We start from the raw sequence: 16898 nt of genomic DNA, 5'->3' as shown, positions 1-16898 counted from the left end.
AGATCCAGACTCTGTGCTGTTCTCCAGAGAGAAGCCGTTACAGAGCGATTGCTCTGTTAAGTGCTGGCTCCACCTCTGTGCCCCAGGTTTGGCTGACTTTTGCAAGGAGAAAACCAACAAGATCTGGCATGATCCTTTCTCCTTTCCGACTGGCTTTTCCTGCCTTTCTGCACGCTTTGATTTACTTTCTTTCCCTTGTTTATTGTTTTTATCACCTGAGCATCTCCCACTGAATGCTTCTCCTGGCTCTGTTGGGATCTTCAGCCCACCCTTACCTGCCTCTCAACTCCATCACCTTGCCCTGTTTTTCCTCCTCAATCTTTTCTGGCTCCCTCCTTTCAGCATACGGTTGTACTCTAACATCTACCCAGTAAGTGAACATGTGTGTGCGTGTATTTGTTGCATACAGTACAGGAAGGCATGGGGTGTGTGTCTTAAACATTTAACTACCTTTGGGTTTTCATGTACTGCTCCATCCTCTGTTCTGGGACTTGCCTTTGGGGGACTCACAGCATCTCTTGCTGGTGTTCTTGTCCTCTTCTATTTCCCTGGTGACTCTCCCTGGCTGCATAGGGGAGCAGGAGGGGAAGATGCAGAGTGACTGTGTGGCTCCTTTCTTATTCTGCTGGAAATAGTCCTGTCCTCCTCCTACCTTCTGGTCAGAGCCCTTTTCTGGCCAGTCTAAATGGACTGGAAGGTAAGGAGGAGGATTTGGCCTTCAGTTCAGCCTGCCAGGGTCTTCAGGGACACTGCCAGGTGTTTTCCCTCACCTCCTTGAGAAGGAGCTGCTCTTCACTTAAGTAGGAAGAAGTAATTAAAGCAAGGTCATGGTCCTCTCCTCAGTCCCAGTACAGAGGTACGAGTCAGGTATTTTTCATTGCTGTTTCTGACAGGTTGACCAGCCTGGATCACGGTGCTAGGGACCTGAAGCAAGGATCCTGACTGATGCATGTTTAGTACAACCTGACTTCTTGAGAACAAGTATTTCTCTGAAGGCCTGTCCCCTCAAAGCAGCACGCAGGTAAGGCAGATGATGCTTCTAATGCTCAGGCTCAGCTGCTGCTGGGCTGAGGGCATGCCGCAGTGGGCTGAGCAGAGGATTTTTTCAATTCATTTGGCTCAAGGGGGGCTTTGTTGCCTCTGCCTGCAATGAAAGGGTGAAACCTTGTGTTGTATTTTCGGCACAGGGAATGTTTTCCAGCAAAAATGTACTTTTGGAGGGTCAAGACTGTTCATGTGATTGAGATAAATATAGGCTAAAAGTGTGGGAGGAGTATGCTGAAAGAAGAAAAACGTTACATGTGATGTATTAATAAAACAATACTTAAACCTCGTGTTCTAAAATAATTTTATATTGAAAATTACCTTAATTTAAACATTTTTTTTGAAGAAAAGGAATAAAGTAGTATTTGTTAGGGGGAAGGGATTAAGTAAGAAATTAATTTAATCATTTAGTTTTCAACTGGACAAGATGTTTCAGGTCATCCAAAAGTGGAAAAAAACCAAAAACCAACAAACAGAAAAGCCTTGCAGTTCAAATTGCTATGCCTCATGGAAACCAGATCTAGAAAAGATGAGGCCCTTTAGTCCAAACCCTTAATCCCCTACTAGTATGTAACATCGTTCCCAGCAGCTTCTACGAGTCCTGTTTTAAATGACGGGATTTTCCCTTGTCCCCTTGGGATACTATTGCACGGTCTAATAGAATTAATCTGCTTACTTCTCTTTCAACCCCTGACCACTGCAGATGCAATTAGTAGTAGGCGATGGGAGGATTCTGTTTCCTATGCTGTATTATGAAGGCTTAGGGCTGCATTGTGTTAAACCAGACATCAGTTGCAAGCATGTATGCATGAGTGTGGCTTATCTGTCAGTACTCATTACAGCCCCATAAGCATCTCTGAACTTTCTACAGTCCTAATTCAGGATCTGATAAGGCACAGACTAATGTATTTGAATGCCTCTGAGAAAGATAGCATGATTAGAAACTGAAATGAAATGCAAAGGTACATGCTGCTTGTGCTAGAGTCTCTCAGAGGCAATTTACTTTCTGCAGCATTCTCTGGCCTCATTTTTGATTTTTTTTTTTTTCAGACAGTTTGGTAGGAACTGTATGAAGTAGCTTTTTGCTGTGCATGGTGCTGCTGGAGGTACCACTGCACCTTTCCATCTGTGAATTTCATGCTTGTCTTAGATGAATGTTATGGGCTTCTGCTGATGTCTGCTGATGTTTACTGGAAGGCTCCAGTCAAATAACCAGTTGAATATAAAGACAAAAAAAAAATGGAGCAGGAAAATCATATCTGGTCTCAAACTGTGCCAGAGGAGGTTTAGATTGGATATTAGGGAAAAATTCTTCACTGAAAGGGTGGTCAAGCATTGGAACAGGCTGTCCAGGGAGGTGGTGGAGTCACCATCATTGGAAACATTCAAAACACAGGTAGATGCAACGCTTACGGATGTGGTTTGGAGGTGGACTTGGCAGTCCTGGGTTAACAGTTAGACTTTATGATCTCAAAGGTCTTTTCCAACCTAAATGATTTTATCAGTCTATGATTATTTAGTGTGTCTCCACTTAACACAGTACAGCTTCCTTCTGTTTTGCTCCTCGAATTTGGAACAGTTTTGGTAATGAGAACTGTTAATCAGTTTCTAAAACACATGGATGGAGTTTCAACCTGTTTGTACCTGGAGACTACAGCAACAGCTGTTTTTTAAAAACTCTTTGTATTGACACTTGGATTTATCCATTTCCAAAATGAATTAAAAAATGCTTCCTAATACAGAAAGTGACTACAGTATAATTGCTGTTGGATTTTTGAATGAGACTGCAATGTGAAGCGGGGCCAGGGGTCCTGAAAAACTGCATGTGCCAGCCTTCCACATGGGCCACGTCTGATGGCACTAAAGGAGAAGGTTATAACCCTGTTCCTCCTCCCTCCCAGTAAATCCCTGACTCTAACATGCCATAGCTTTCCCAGAGCATTTCGGCAAATAGAAAGCCTAAATGTAAACCTAGCCACTGGTCCAGTGTTCCATTATCAAGATAAGTTAATTAAGCATATTAAAATTGACTAGATTGCCTGTGTTTTTCAGATCAGAATTTCTTAAACGCTGATTGAGTTGCAAAGCTTTGATGTGTTCAATGAGTCTGGTGCTAATTTGCCCATTGTTTTTAATTGGTTGAAATTCTTTTCTAGCATGGTGCCTGGCTGCTTCATGTGGGTTTGTAGGGTGCTTTAAAGGATGGGGAGGTGGTGACTGAAGCAAGGTGTAATGATTCGTAGCACTTGAGATCATCTGCAGCTTATGTTCCCTGTCCCTGCTTTGCCAGTCAAGCTTTATTCCAGTGGAAGTGTCAGTAAACCCAAGGCAGATGGGTATGTTTCTCCTCTGTTTTATCCTTTTCCCTGGAAGCTGGTCTGGCTTTTGGCTTGCTTTTTTTTTTTTTTTTTTTTTTTTTTTTTTTTTTGTCCTTTCAAAAGCTGCATTTTTCAAGCAGAGAGCTATTGACCCCTTTCAGTGCAGTCACAAAGAAATCCAAGATGAAATGGAGGCTGAGGGCCTGCAGGGAATGAATGAATGAATATATATATATATACACACACACATATATATATATATTCTTCCCGCCCCCCCCCCCCCCCCCCCCCCCAAGTCATCTTCTTACTGCATCCCCTGCCAGGCTGGCTATTGTTTGAGACTCCACATGGGATACTAGTTGCCATATTAGGAAAATGGCATCATGCTACATTCTTTCAAAAAATTGATTTTTTACAGTTGCCTTTTTTTTTCCTTGCTGAAAATTGTTTTGGCTTTTGTGGAAGCTCTAGGCAAAAGGAGGGTGGTAGCCTATGGTATGCATGTATACAGTCTTGGTCTGTGCAAAAGAATTTGCTTTGGCTCTTTTGCTACGGTTTAGGTGATTAGGCAAAGCAGCAATAGCAAATGAGGTTCAGCTACTGTGATAGGAGCAGAGGATGTTGATCTGCATTTTCCCACATCTTGAACTCAGTAATAATCCTCCTCGCCTTTTGTTTTTTCTTGCTTAAGTAGATGCTCAGGCAGTGGTGCAGAGGCATGGAATTACAGAAACATAGAATCATTTAGGTTGGAAAAGACCTTCAAGATTATCACATCCAACTGTTAACCCAGGACTGCCAAGTCCATCACTAAACCATGTCCCTAAGCACCGCATCTACACATTTTGAACTCTTCCAGGGATGGTGATTTCACCACCTCCCTGGGCAGCCTGTTCCAATGTTCAGTGAATAAATCTTTCCTAAAGAACAGTGTGCCCCTCTGTGTTGCTCTTCATTCACAACCTACCATTTAATCAGTGTGTGCCTCCAGTCCTGATGCAAGGACACTTGGACTCTTACAGGGGGATCCTGCCTTTTGCTCCCAAGGTGCTCCCCTCCAAATTGTCCCCGTTTCAGTGCTTGAAAGTTTTAGGTGAAAATCTCCACCAGAATTTTATGATTTGTGGTTGAGAACTGGGACAAAAACAGTACTGCTGAACTGGGGCTTCTGTTCCTCCCCATTGCCTGAAAACATGGTTTGTGAAATGGCGCTAATCCTCATTTTGCTGTGTTAGATGAGGACATGGGGCTGTACAAACCTGAACCTCCTGCTCCCCTTTTGTGCTTTGTTCATTCCTGGTGATGCGCACCAGTTTGGGCCACCAGCTTCCTCTGCTCTGCTTGATGTCCAAGTCCACTGCTGGGGACGACCATAGCTCCATTATCCCCAAAGGCAGCTGTAACATTTGAGCCTGTAGGAAGCAAGGCTGCATGCAGCAATACTTTAGAGGCTGAGATGCTTCTGCAGGCAGCAGGCTTGGGTCAGAACATGCGCCAGCTCAGGAAAAGGACTGAAAATGTCCCTGAGGTTTCATTTTTGTTTTGTGTTGCAGCCATCACTTGATGAACAGAAACTGCCCACTTCTTGGAAATAAGTCTGAACTCCAAAGAAATCCACTCAGTGACTTGTGCAAAGGAACAGCTGGAGCAACATGAGCATAAATAAGGCTCAATCTCCCGGCTCCAGAAAGCAGAGGCAGAGTCTAGAGTGGGAAAAGCATAGGTCTGGGAGCTGGGAACACAGCCAACTCTTGGAGGGGAGTGAGCGTCTGCTTGTGTGTGTGCACGTAAGAGTTGGGCACTCTGGTATCAGTAATTGGGATACAGTCTTCAGCGACGCTCCCTATGCTTGCCATCGCTTCTGACTCCCTGTGATACCCTGTCGATTCCTATAAAAATCTGTTCGGTGACTGGTAGTGTTGCAGAGTTCTTAAAAATAAAAGCAGACAAAACCGCACTCCTCCTTAGAAATAGCAGCAACAAATTTTTGGGTTCATTTGCCACAGTCATGTCATAACACTCAATCTGTGTTATGCTGAGGTGTGATCATGGGAGTATAAAGAAGGAGAATACTTTCTATGAACATTATTTTTTTCAGAAAAGTAATGGTTTGATATTGTTATTATTATTATACCTGTGTATGCATTGGCAATACACGCTTTTTGCTTTTCAACATGTTGAGTAATTGGACAACTTGTAAAGAAATTGCAATTTTGTGAAAATGGAGTAAGGGCTTTTTAAAGGCTCAGTATTTTTTGTAAAAGCCTGGAAATGGAGTCTGCATTGACCAAAGGAAGCAGATATCATATTGAGAAAGTGTTAGTTTTCTTTAATTTTTCTTTAGGCTATGAGTTAAATTGTTTGAAGAAGCTGTGCTACTCTTGCATCTCTTCAAAATGAGTCTCCAAGAGAATCTTCCGGTACGATAAACTGTGCTTATACTAGAAATACAATTGTGGAAGCCTCCTGGGCTTTACTGAGATGCTTGAGTTTGTATCAGTATGGCAGGGGAATGTCCTCATGTAGCTTTTGCTTCATGAAAGGTAATTTGGTGCCTCCCAAATGCTGTCTGCTGTGGTATTAAGAGGAGGTATCACTCACAGCAGGCAGTGTGAGACACGATGCCCCATGTGCTTGGTTCTCAAATTACTAGTGAAGCGACTAATGACTGTTGACATGTACATGGCTGTTGTTGGACATCTGAGTTAACATTGTGCAGATAAATGGGACGCTCCTCACCTCAGCTATTGTTTCAAGCTCTCTGCAAACTCCTACGCATCGCATCCTGGTTACAGTCTGCTTGCATTTATAACTGGCCTGATAACTGTCATGGCCAACAATGATAGGTGTGTTGTATGCATGCTTATAAGTGAAAGACGAGCGTAAAGGGTGAGTGTCAGGTCAGCAATGCATCCAGAGGTACTGGGAACAGGGTCACATTGCCCCTTTCAGTCTTGCTCCAAGCGTGCCCGGCCAGCTGCGAGCCTCTGGCCCTGAGGAGCACTGCTTGGGACCTTGGCTGTGGCAGCAGGAGGTTTCAGCTCTTAATTTCTGCTGTTGAAGGTGCTGTAAGGTAACGTGTCAGGCTGTAAGTGGCTGCTGACAATGTGGCACGTGTTTACCGCTTCTGTCTCTTAAGAGTCTAGAGGTGACACAAATAGCCAGAGGGCTCCAGCGTCTACAGCTGACTCTGCCAGAGGCTGACTGACCTTCTTTCGGAGAGGTACTGCCCCAGAGACTTGGAGCTGGGGCTTCCGATGTTAACCGTGAGGACCGGTTTTGGCTGTGTGCGTTTTCCTGTGGAGTCGGGAGCGCGTGTGACTTGTAAATGATAATGAAGGAGGAGGAAACAAACTGTCATTAGAAAAATATATCTGTTAGTTCCTGTCACGGAGTTCTAATGCCAGTGGTAATTTAAATCTTTTTTTGACTGACTATATCATGGGTAAAGTGCTTTGTCAAGGGAAAATGGGGTTTACCTGATTTGACAGGGCAGGAAAGCAAATCTGCCTTTCATCGCTGTGCTTAGCCTTGGGTGGAGCAGCTGAGATACAGTATCACTCAGAATGGCAGCAAAGGCTTTGCATCGCTTATTGTGAGACCTACAGAAGTACATTTGCTTTTGATTTGTGAATTTTAAAAAATATTGAGTGAAGCTGGGGACTTAGTTTAAGAGCTGCTAGAGCTATTCTCTCACTGTAGAGATTTCTGGGGAAGCAGATGTATGAGGGGTATATGTGTGTGTATGTGAAGCTTTTTTTCCTTGAAGCTTATGAGTAAAAGCTGGGATCAGTGAAAGGCGATAACTGTTAAAATCAGTAATAAGGAATAGTATTACCCTATAAGTAGTGAAGTAGGTTTGGAGAGTTTTGCATTCAATTACTAGCTCTGTGCCTAGCCTGCATTTTGACAGTGTGAAGTAGCTTGATTCCTGTCTGCCTGCCTTCCCCATCTGTATGAGGACAGTAATACAGCTGGTAAGTTTTGTCTTGTAGAAAAAGGTGACAGAAGTATTTTATTTTGTGTAGAAACCGGCTTTTGTAGAAACTTTGCATTCCTTTTCAGGGAAACCTGAAGATGAAGAAGTTTTCATTCTGGAGGGTTTAGCTTTTTTTTTTTTTTTTCTCCTCCTATTGCTCCTCCTTTCTGTGATAAAGCACAAATGGGGAAGGGAAGAAAAAAAAGGAAAGAGGTAATCCAAAAATTAAGTTCATGTAAAAAACTGCCCATCAAAAAATGTCAGTACGTCTTGAATTAAAAAAATAAATTGAAAAACACTTGAATTTTAAACTTGCAGAATATAAGAAATGTTATTATTACTCTTGAATGCCCTGACCTTTTTTTAAAAGCTGAGATTTCTTGCTTGTATTGCTGTGTTTATTTAATGCAAAATCTTGAGAGCTTTTTTTGCTTGAGAGTAGCTTACATGTAGGTCAGCTCCTGGACAGGCTTGTGGACAGTGAAGATCATGATAATCTAATGGCTGATTTGTCCTTTGTGAAATGACTCATTCTCCAGTTAGCTTCTCGTGGATGTGGGGTGCATCCTTGGCAGACAGTACATTTGTTGACAGTACTGGTAGATAAGAAACTAGGGATTGAACAGCCTTGGACATGCTTGTGCTGGACACTCGGTGTTGTGTGGCAGGAACTGTAAGGTAGACATAACGTTTTGTGACGAGATGACATGGGGGATATAATGGCAGTGCTCTGCCTGTATTTTAGCTTCAGTGTCCAGCTCGTGGAAGTCTTGAGCTGACCAGCACTGTCTGCAGCTGTTACTTTTCTGAAAAAGTGAAGCACAGCACATGTGTGAGTGGACCAGCCCCCCTAGCAGCATGTGCAAAAATAAATAAATTCCAAAGAAGTATGTTTAAGCAACATAAACTTCCTTTTTTAGTAATTTGTGGAAGGTTTATTTTCAAATCCCCAACACTCACCAGGTGCTAATTTTCAGATGGACTGTAGCGCTGGCTGGAAGTTTTAAAGTATGTTGGAGCTGTAACAGGCTCAGTCACTGCCTGCTGCATGGCACGAGCCAGCCCTTCAGCTCAGGAGGGCAGGAGGGAGCTTTTCCTGGGAACTGGCTCTCTGTAATTGCCATCTCAAACTGTTTCTGGCAGCTTTCCCTGGTGACTGTTGATGGCAGGATATTAGTTTACAGCTACCTGACCCACTGGTTTCCCCTTGTTCTGCAGTAGGGGTGTTTATTGGGCTTGGCCATTTCTGCCTGCTGTCAGGGTAGCCCTTGCTGATGCTAGAGACAGGCAGACAGACACCCAGTGCAATACAGATGACATGTATGTTGAGGTAGAATTTGTCAGTTACTCTTCAGACTGAGCTGGACCATTCATGACCTTTGTGGCTGCAAAGTACATCCAAGAATACATTCCAAGGAGGCTAAAAATAATATCCTCAATTTTAATTTATTTCTCCCACAAGTATTCAGTCAACAAGATGGAAAGCAATCAGTTTGTCCTTTTTTTCCCATGCTTAAGTGTTCAGATCTCACAATGAAGTTATAAGTTTATCGCAAGTTATTGGCTTGTTAGTTGAGTTGGCTTAGTGTATAGATCACGTTACTGGAAAGTGGGATCACTTGCCAGAACTGCCTTTGTGTTTCCATTTCCCTTTCCATCTCCCAATTTTGCATGTTATCTGGTAGCAGCCCTGAAGGCCAAACTCTCACTGAACTGATTGGAACCAGGAGTTGGCATTCCACCATTCCACCTCCTTCTGCCAAAATCCAGTGTTCAAAATAAAGACTGTACGTTCAGGCTATTTACATGAATACAATTTATGGTCATTTTAAATACCTGAAGATCAGTACAGCAAAGCTCTGATCCTCCTAGTGACTCAGTATGACCACACAGTGGTTAAAGTTGAGTATACTCAACAAGTTTTCTTAGGAAAAGTGGGTAAGTGATGGTGGCTTTTAAAAAGGAGTAACGAAATTTTTGTTGTTGTTGTTATTTTGTGGGTTTTTTAAGATACAGTTAGATATGACTCATTTGGAAAACCTCAGACTAGCTAGACGTAAGTGTAAACTGGAATCTAGACGTTTAGGACTAGCAATATAAATCCCTAGGGGTACTCAGTAGTCCTGAGTATTAGGTGTACAAAGCTAAAAGTGCTGCCTTAGCTGCTTGAGATCTTGGTCTTTTGCTATATGTTTTTTATATTGACCAAGAGTAATCGTAATTGATGGAAAGTGTAGTGACCTGATGTTTCTTCTCCTATGGATAGAAAATCAGCTGTGTGTATCAAGTCTGTGAATCACATCTCTGTGCTAGATCATTTATACAAAAGGCAGAAATTACACAAACCTTTTTCCAAAATCTTGACAGAGACCATAAATCTTCATAAATTCAAGTTGAAATTAAGCAAATAGTTTCAGTCAAAAAAAGGGTTACGTATGTATTTGTAAACATCAAAATATTTACAGATTTTTTTAATGAAACATTTTTTTTAGAAATGCCAAAGTTGATAATTTCAACATTCAAAAATGAAAACCACATTTTCCTATTAAAAATTGATCCAAACATTTTATAAAAAGAGGTCTTGGTTTGTTTGGTGTGGTGTTTTAGGGGAGGGTGTTGTGGTTTGTTTTGGTTTGGGTTTTTTTAGTTAGAAAATAGAAAAAAATAAAGTTTCATCTTAGATTGAACAAAACTTTGGGGAGTTGATGTGAAGAAATACCTTTGTATTGTTTTGTTTCAGAAGAAAAATCTTGCAGTTCAAACTGAAGCAATTCCTCTGCTTTTTTTTTTTTTTTTTTTGTTGTTGTTCGTTTGGTTTGTCACCCAAACAACAAAATCTGTTGATCATCTAGCTATATTCTTTCTGATAATACTGATGCAGAGTAATTTTTCTTGGGTTTTGCTAATATAAAAATTGTTTGTGCCCTATCACTGGAGGAGTTTGTGGTTTGTCTAGCAGGATAATGACCATTAGAGCTTTACTCTTGCTTCTGCTGAGTTGCTTTTGTCACTCGCAGTTGCAGGTAGCCTGCTTGCCGTAGTTTTTCTTGCTCCTGTTTTCCCATCCACCTCTGAGCTACTGAAATACTCTCAGCTGCAAGTCAAGGAATAAAGCATGGGTGCTCGTAGTTATCATTAAATATTTTCTTTGGTAATTCTCTTATTGTATCCCAGTGACTTGTAGCTGAGGATTAAAATAACTGCCCTCAGCACCAGCAGTAGGCTCTGTTTGAAACCTCCAAAGGATATTGGTTATATTTTGCCTCTCTTGCCTGTAACTCTCATATGATGCCTTCCCCAACGAGTAGCTTGCTTCTCCCAATCCCAGGTGATGCTGTTACTGAGGAATTTTGGATGGATACCATTATACACATGTTGGAGGTGGCCCCAGATTTGCGGTTTGAGCTTTGATTTAAAGGGGAGGTGATGCAGGAAGGGAATGTTTTTAGTAAAGACCTAGGCTGTAGTACTCTGCAGAACTGTTTTAGATATGCTCATCAGGCAGGGAGGTCTGTGGGTTCAGTGGAGGGCTCAGCAAGCTTTTCAGATGTTTCCATGCACTGCTCAGGGCTGCTGTCCCAGGCACGTACTTCATTAATGCTTCTGGGAAAGGCATTCTGGGAATAATCAATCAGCATTGCTCTGGGTTTCTTCTCCATCAGAGCTGCTCTGTCATGTCTTGCAGTGCGGTTCATTTTGGTTTTAATTTCTGAATGAAGGATCGATTTGCACAGATTGTTGTAAAATTGGTGTAGTTGGCTGGGGAGTACACACTCTGTATGTAGGAACTGGCCTTCTGCTACTAGAGCTGCCCTTTGCAGCAGTAGTGGGAATTGGATGCTATGAATTAATCGCCTTGAGGACACCTGTATAATGCGCACATTGGCCAGTCCCTTCTGATGTTCCATGTCATTGCTCACAAAGGAGCAAAGGACTGTACTTCTTTTCCCCCAGAGTTCAACTGGAGGTGACACTATATTCCAGGGAGGTAGTTCTTTAACCTCTCTTAATGAGTAACTTTATACTGTGCAGTCTCCTACGACAACAGCTGTCACTACTAGAAGGAAAAGAAGCTCTTTGGCAAGGCAGCAAGGCTGTACAAATTGTTAAGAGAGGAGGGAAGGCACGGGCAGGGAGCTGAGGTTACAGCAGGAGGCATGAACATTCCCAGGCTCCAAAGAGTGCTCCTGATTTTTGCATTTCATGCACCCCTAGGTAGTGTTTGTTTAATGTTTCTAGTCATGGTGAATGAAAGCAAAAAAATCCCAACTGGATAGTGTATCAGTACTGTGACAATGAGGAAGGTTAGACTTTCTGTTGTGTTTTCTGTAGAGCATTGTATCTTGAATAATGTTTATGGCTAAGATGCTCAAATGCTGACACAGCATCAAATAAGGTGGGAAAGGGCCATTGTGACATCTTTTTCAAACTAGACACAGGGCTTCTTTGAATTAGGTCTGGTTTGAATCAGAGCATCTTAATGCAGCAATTTGTCATACATTTATTTCTTCTGTTCATGGTCATTCTTCCCCATATATCTGTAATTGTATGATGTCCATATGGCAGCTCCAACAATTGTCTGGGAGGCAGCTAGCACTACAGAAGCTCTGTGATTATAGTTCCAGTTCTCTGTCAGATAACTTTATCCTCTGCAGTTGTTTTGAATGCCAGTGGCCTTAGATCATCGGTGAATTGAAGATGCTCAGGGACCAGGTTTGTGCGGTTTTTAGCTCTTGTCTGTAACTTTCTTAGTTCATGGTGTTCTTTGGTCTTCCCTCAAATACTGAACCTCACTAAAGTAAGACCATCCCAATCTCTGCCAACATCAGCTGTACAGGGGAGGGGAGTGGAACAGGGTATCATGAACAGGGAGGGGAGGGGAGTGGAACAGGGCACGTAAACCTGCCCAAAGCACCATGATTGAAATCTGAATGTCACTGAAGTTGGTAATACTCCCACTCCCCTCTTTGGCACTAGAAGTTTATCCCCTTACTGATGAAGAACCTCTTCCCTTTGTGAATGTAAGATTTAATGGATCATTTGCTCTCAGCTGACCTTTTCTGCTACAGACTGTCTTTGAAGCCTGTCGATGTGTGTGCATATCCATTAATCATGACACTGGTAGGCTGTGCCTGGCCAAAACACAGCTCCAGGAATTGCGACTGCTACCTATAGGTGGCTAGTAAGTTTGGAAATTTCCTGCAGTGGGAGGAGGTAGACCTAGGTGGGAGCATACACAGTTCTAAGAAATATAAGGAAGTCACAGTAAGTTTGGCCAACTGTCCCCGGCACCTTCCCAGTGAGCAGTTATGGGAAAGCACACAGCCCAAGTAGATCTGGGAACGTGCTTTTGTTGTCAGCCAGTAGAGACCCTGCCTTACTCTCTGCCCTTATGCTTTACAATTAGAAAAGCTCCTTCTCTCAGGCACTCTGTGAAGGCCAGTGTATGTGTGTGTGGGGTACCTGCCCCAGCCGGTCCCCCTGTGCATTGCAGAGGTTTGCAGAGCCTCAGCGATGCCCGTTGCCTGGATACAGGGCAGCCCTGCATCCCAGTCCCCCACCCAAAGCAGGGGGCTGCGGGGGGGAGAGCTGGGGGAATTAAGCCCTGTAGGCTCGGAGGCAGGAGCTTTTAGTCCAACTGATGCAGCTTGTAAGCTCAGAGTTTCCTTTTACTTTGCTGTTATTATTATTATTTATCATTATTATTGATAGGAGAAAAGTGCAACCCAGCTGCTCAGCGCAGAGATCTGAGGGCTCCTGCAGGGTGAAGCGCTTCATGCCACTTAGAAAACCAGCCATTGTGCTGTCTCTTGAATAAGCATTTTATTTCACATGCTTGTTCTGAGCCTCCTGCTGTTGCTCACACTACAACTGCTGACAAGTAGCCATCCTGGCAACATGACATCAGAGCCTGTAAGCTGCCTTCCCCCTGGCTAAGACCCTGGGAGAACAATATGAAGAAGGCTGTTGAATATTTAAAATAAAGTATTTCCTCTTAAACATGAAAATGCTCTTTGCGCTTCATATACATCACTGCTTGGTGACAGTGATTGCCCAAGTCATGCATTATTCCTGTGCTCAGATAGGACAACACTAACGGTACTGCAAGAACTTTCTCCTCTCTCCTTTGCTGAGCACATGGAAGATCATTAGTTGGAAGCCCTGTTGATTGGACATGTGTAAATGTCTATGAACTTTACACACTAGGATCAGTTAAAAGGAATTGTTAAGTTCAGTTACTTTAAATTTGAATGGTTCCTGTTGTAATGCTATGGGTTTTGCTGTATATGCCGATGACTGTGCTGTTTCAAACAGTGCTTGGGAACAGTGTCAGTAGCATTAGTAAAATAATGGTAATTAAACTTGAGATTGAGATAGGATGCAAGATCTCTAATAATGAGCCAGGATCCTCTTGTTCAAAGCTCTGTACATTTGCATGACAGAAATACTATCTGATCCAAGAACATGTACACTCAACTAATATAAGATAAGAAAACAAATGAGTATAATGCAGTGAGGGAGAAATTAACACCGAGGCACCTTTCCACTGACCGTACTAGGTGCAGGGTTTGCTTTTAAATAAGTTCCATGTTGGGTTTCTAAAAACACATTATCATAACCTCCGTGGTATGGAGCTCAATGATGGACCAAGTTTGTTCTACATGAAGATTGGCTCATCTTCGTTGCTGAAGGAGTTCAGCACCGAACTTTTAGCTAATATTAGAAACAAAACTGTTGGAAGACTGAAAACCTGGAGGGTTTCAAGACAGACAGTAGAGGGTCAGGAAACTTGGAGCAATTTTTCCTACGTCTTTAGAAAAGATTATTCATGAAGGTATTTGCATCTCTGCAGAATGAGGGCAAAGCGATCGATGGCACAAGCGTATTGTTCTGATGCTGTAGTTCACACCTTTGTATTTCTATTTACACATGTATGAAGAACGGCAGAGGATGAAAGATGCAGCTCAGTGAGACTCCTTGTGAGGTGACTGCTGAAAGGCCAGGCTGAGGGTTAGAATCTGCTTTGTCTTGGCTCTGTGTGTCTATAAATATACATACATATATATGTATGAAAATATGCACACAAAGCCACTGATTGTCACCAAATAGCACTATTCACAGAAGCTTAGTATCTGCTGTAAGCAGAAAGGACAAGCCCTTCTCTTTCCTAATGAAGGCAAAGTTAGATGTAAAATTGCTATAGACTGGTACAGGTTTTTGTCATAAAACTTGTTTATTCCTCTCTTGTCCCTATCTCCATAAAAAAGCTTTGCTAGGTGTTTTATCAGCTCATTTGTTGAGGTAAACCAAGTACACGCTAACTAGGGGTGTCAACAAAATGCTGTATTTTGATCAGATTTTAGTATTAATGTGCCTCTGACCTGTTGAGTTAAGCACTGTACACCATATACATTTTTCTGTTTAAAAGTCAAAACATACGACTTTCTCTGCCCTGATTCTGCTCCCCCGCCCAGTATAGACAGTAGGCAAAAGGAGGCTGCACAGTTTCTGGAGTGAAAAAGTAGATGGGAGGAGTGAGTGTGCATTCTGGTTCCTGCTGAAATGAAGAGCAGGGTAACATTTTTGGGAACTATATTAGCATGAAGGAGCTTTAAAAGACAGTGACCAGAATGGACGTTGAGATTCTTACCTCTGTAGAGAGATCTGCATGAATGTCAAGGCTGGGCTGAAGATCAGCTTTGTTGAGAGCAGGAAAATCATCACTACTCAGCTGCCTCTTTGCTGGGAAAGAAACCTCATAGCTCGCAACATACAGAAAGACAAATAGTTGTGGAACCACAACAAATTCTGGTTGAAACAACTGTTTGAAAGGGTTCTAAAGCAGAGTTAGCTATGCCACACCACTTCCTCTCCTATCCAGCCTATGTTAATAAGTGGTGTGATAGGAGTTGAATTGAACATGTGCAGTATTGAAACACTGGATTTAAAATATGAACCTGATTTTAAGTTTTGTTTCAAAGAACTGTTGGGAGGGGTTTTTCCACAGCATATACAACAGGTAGATCCAAAAGCTATAAAAAGCTTCAAGTCTAGTCTCAGATTTTTATTTAGTGAATCCATAGGTAAAGTATTCACTAAAGAGTTTAGCAGCGTGCTGAGCTGCAAATCCTTTGGGAAACTAGAAGTGTGAAACAGGCTAAAAGGCAGTGCCAAAAAAGGCATAATTATTTTTGTGAGGTTAAACAATTAACCCCACTTTCTAGATTCAGCGCCATCCAAAATTCAAAACTTAAAACTAATGAAAGGGAAATGGTACAAGATCAGTGGACTGCTGTCTTTCCCTCCAGCTGTGGGACATCAGAGATGTATAAGCCTTTTTTTTTTTTTCCTGTGGGTTTATTGAAAATGCTCTCTTATCTGAGTGATGTGGAAGGGATGGGATGTTGCAGCTGTGTTTGGGCATGACCTCAGTTCTTTCTGCTGGTCTTTCATGACATTGTAGAAGCTTCTTTTGCCCACTATTGATTTTTATTGTTGTTGTTTTGAAGCAATTTACCTGGAAAACATAAGGTCTTGGTTGCCTTCAGAGTGATTTATACGATGATGATGATGACAAGTTAATGTAGTGATGTCATATGCATACTTTTAGAGTTAACAGAATTACGTTTTTAAGTGAGTACGACAGTGTACCAGCCTGTCAGAACCAAACCCACCCTCGTATCGCCTAATCAGACGAAAATGATTAGGAATGAATGCTAAATTTAGATTCAACTGTAATTTACAGGATTGCTTGTTTAAAGATGACCCAACAAAAGGAATCTTGGCTTTGAGGATCATCAGGAAAATTCTCTTTATATATTATGGCTACGTAGCAACCAACTCCAGAGATGAGTTGCTGGAAGTGACACATCTGATTTATTGGCCACTGCAGCTTTGAGGGTGTTTAGGATGTTTATAACAGGGTTTTTTTTTTATTTTAGAGAGAGAAAGAAAATACTTTGTGGCTTCTAGATGTGGATGATTTCTGTGCTTACTTTTGGTTCTTAAACTGTGCCAGCCTGTGCTGCTTGGTGTCACTTGCACTTTCCCTACAAAGGGATCTGAGGCTGGTCAGTAGGAGAGCCTGAGTGCAGTGCCCCACCGCTTGCCCCATTGCAGTGGGGCAGCAGAGGGACAGCACTGCAACAGGGCTTTGCCAGAGACAGGCAGGTAGATCTGGCAGGACAAAAAATTCTACTGTTACCCTGGTGGGAATTTCTGAGCAAATAGTATTCATGCTCCCTGTAGATCTGTTTTCTGCTGTTTCTGGTATATCAGTAGGTCTGCAGCTGGTTTTTGTTCTGCCACTTAAAAATATGGCTGTATCAGTGCATTGCTATTAGAGACTATCTCTCAATGTTGGAGTACTCTGTGGAAGATGTTACAATATAGCTAGTTAGTGGAAGATGCTAGAATTCAGCTAGTGTGGAAGATGCTAAGATCTAGCTAGCTGTTTTGTATACTGTTTGCCCCAGTACTCTCTTTCATGCTAAGTTCACAAATGGTTTCCTAACCTGTATGAAGTGGAATTGCAAGTAGCCCATTGAGTAGTGACA

The 16898-nt window shown here is 42.3% G+C and overlaps 1 protein-coding gene across 7 annotated transcripts in view; it reads left to right on the top strand.

Moving 5' to 3' along the window:
* Positions 1-16898, top strand: part of TSPAN18 (tetraspanin 18) — a 124679-nt gene that overhangs the window by 62898 nt on the left and 44883 nt on the right. For 6 of the 7 annotated variants that reach the window (XM_040600320.1, XM_040600317.1, XM_040600318.1 and 3 more), the window contains exon 2: positions 894-1021. The exons of the other annotated variant lie outside the window; for it this stretch is intronic. The gene's annotated coding sequence lies outside the window, so the exon portion shown is untranslated. The remainder of the gene's footprint in view (positions 1-893; positions 1022-16898) is intronic. 7 annotated transcript variants of the gene reach the window in all.

Source organism: Falco naumanni, chromosome 7 (assembly GCF_017639655.2).
Source record: "Falco naumanni isolate bFalNau1 chromosome 7, bFalNau1.pat, whole genome shotgun sequence".
Lineage (NCBI taxonomy): Eukaryota > Metazoa > Chordata > Aves > Falconiformes > Falconidae > Falco > Falco naumanni.
This window is presented reverse-complemented; position numbering and strand designations above follow the sequence as displayed.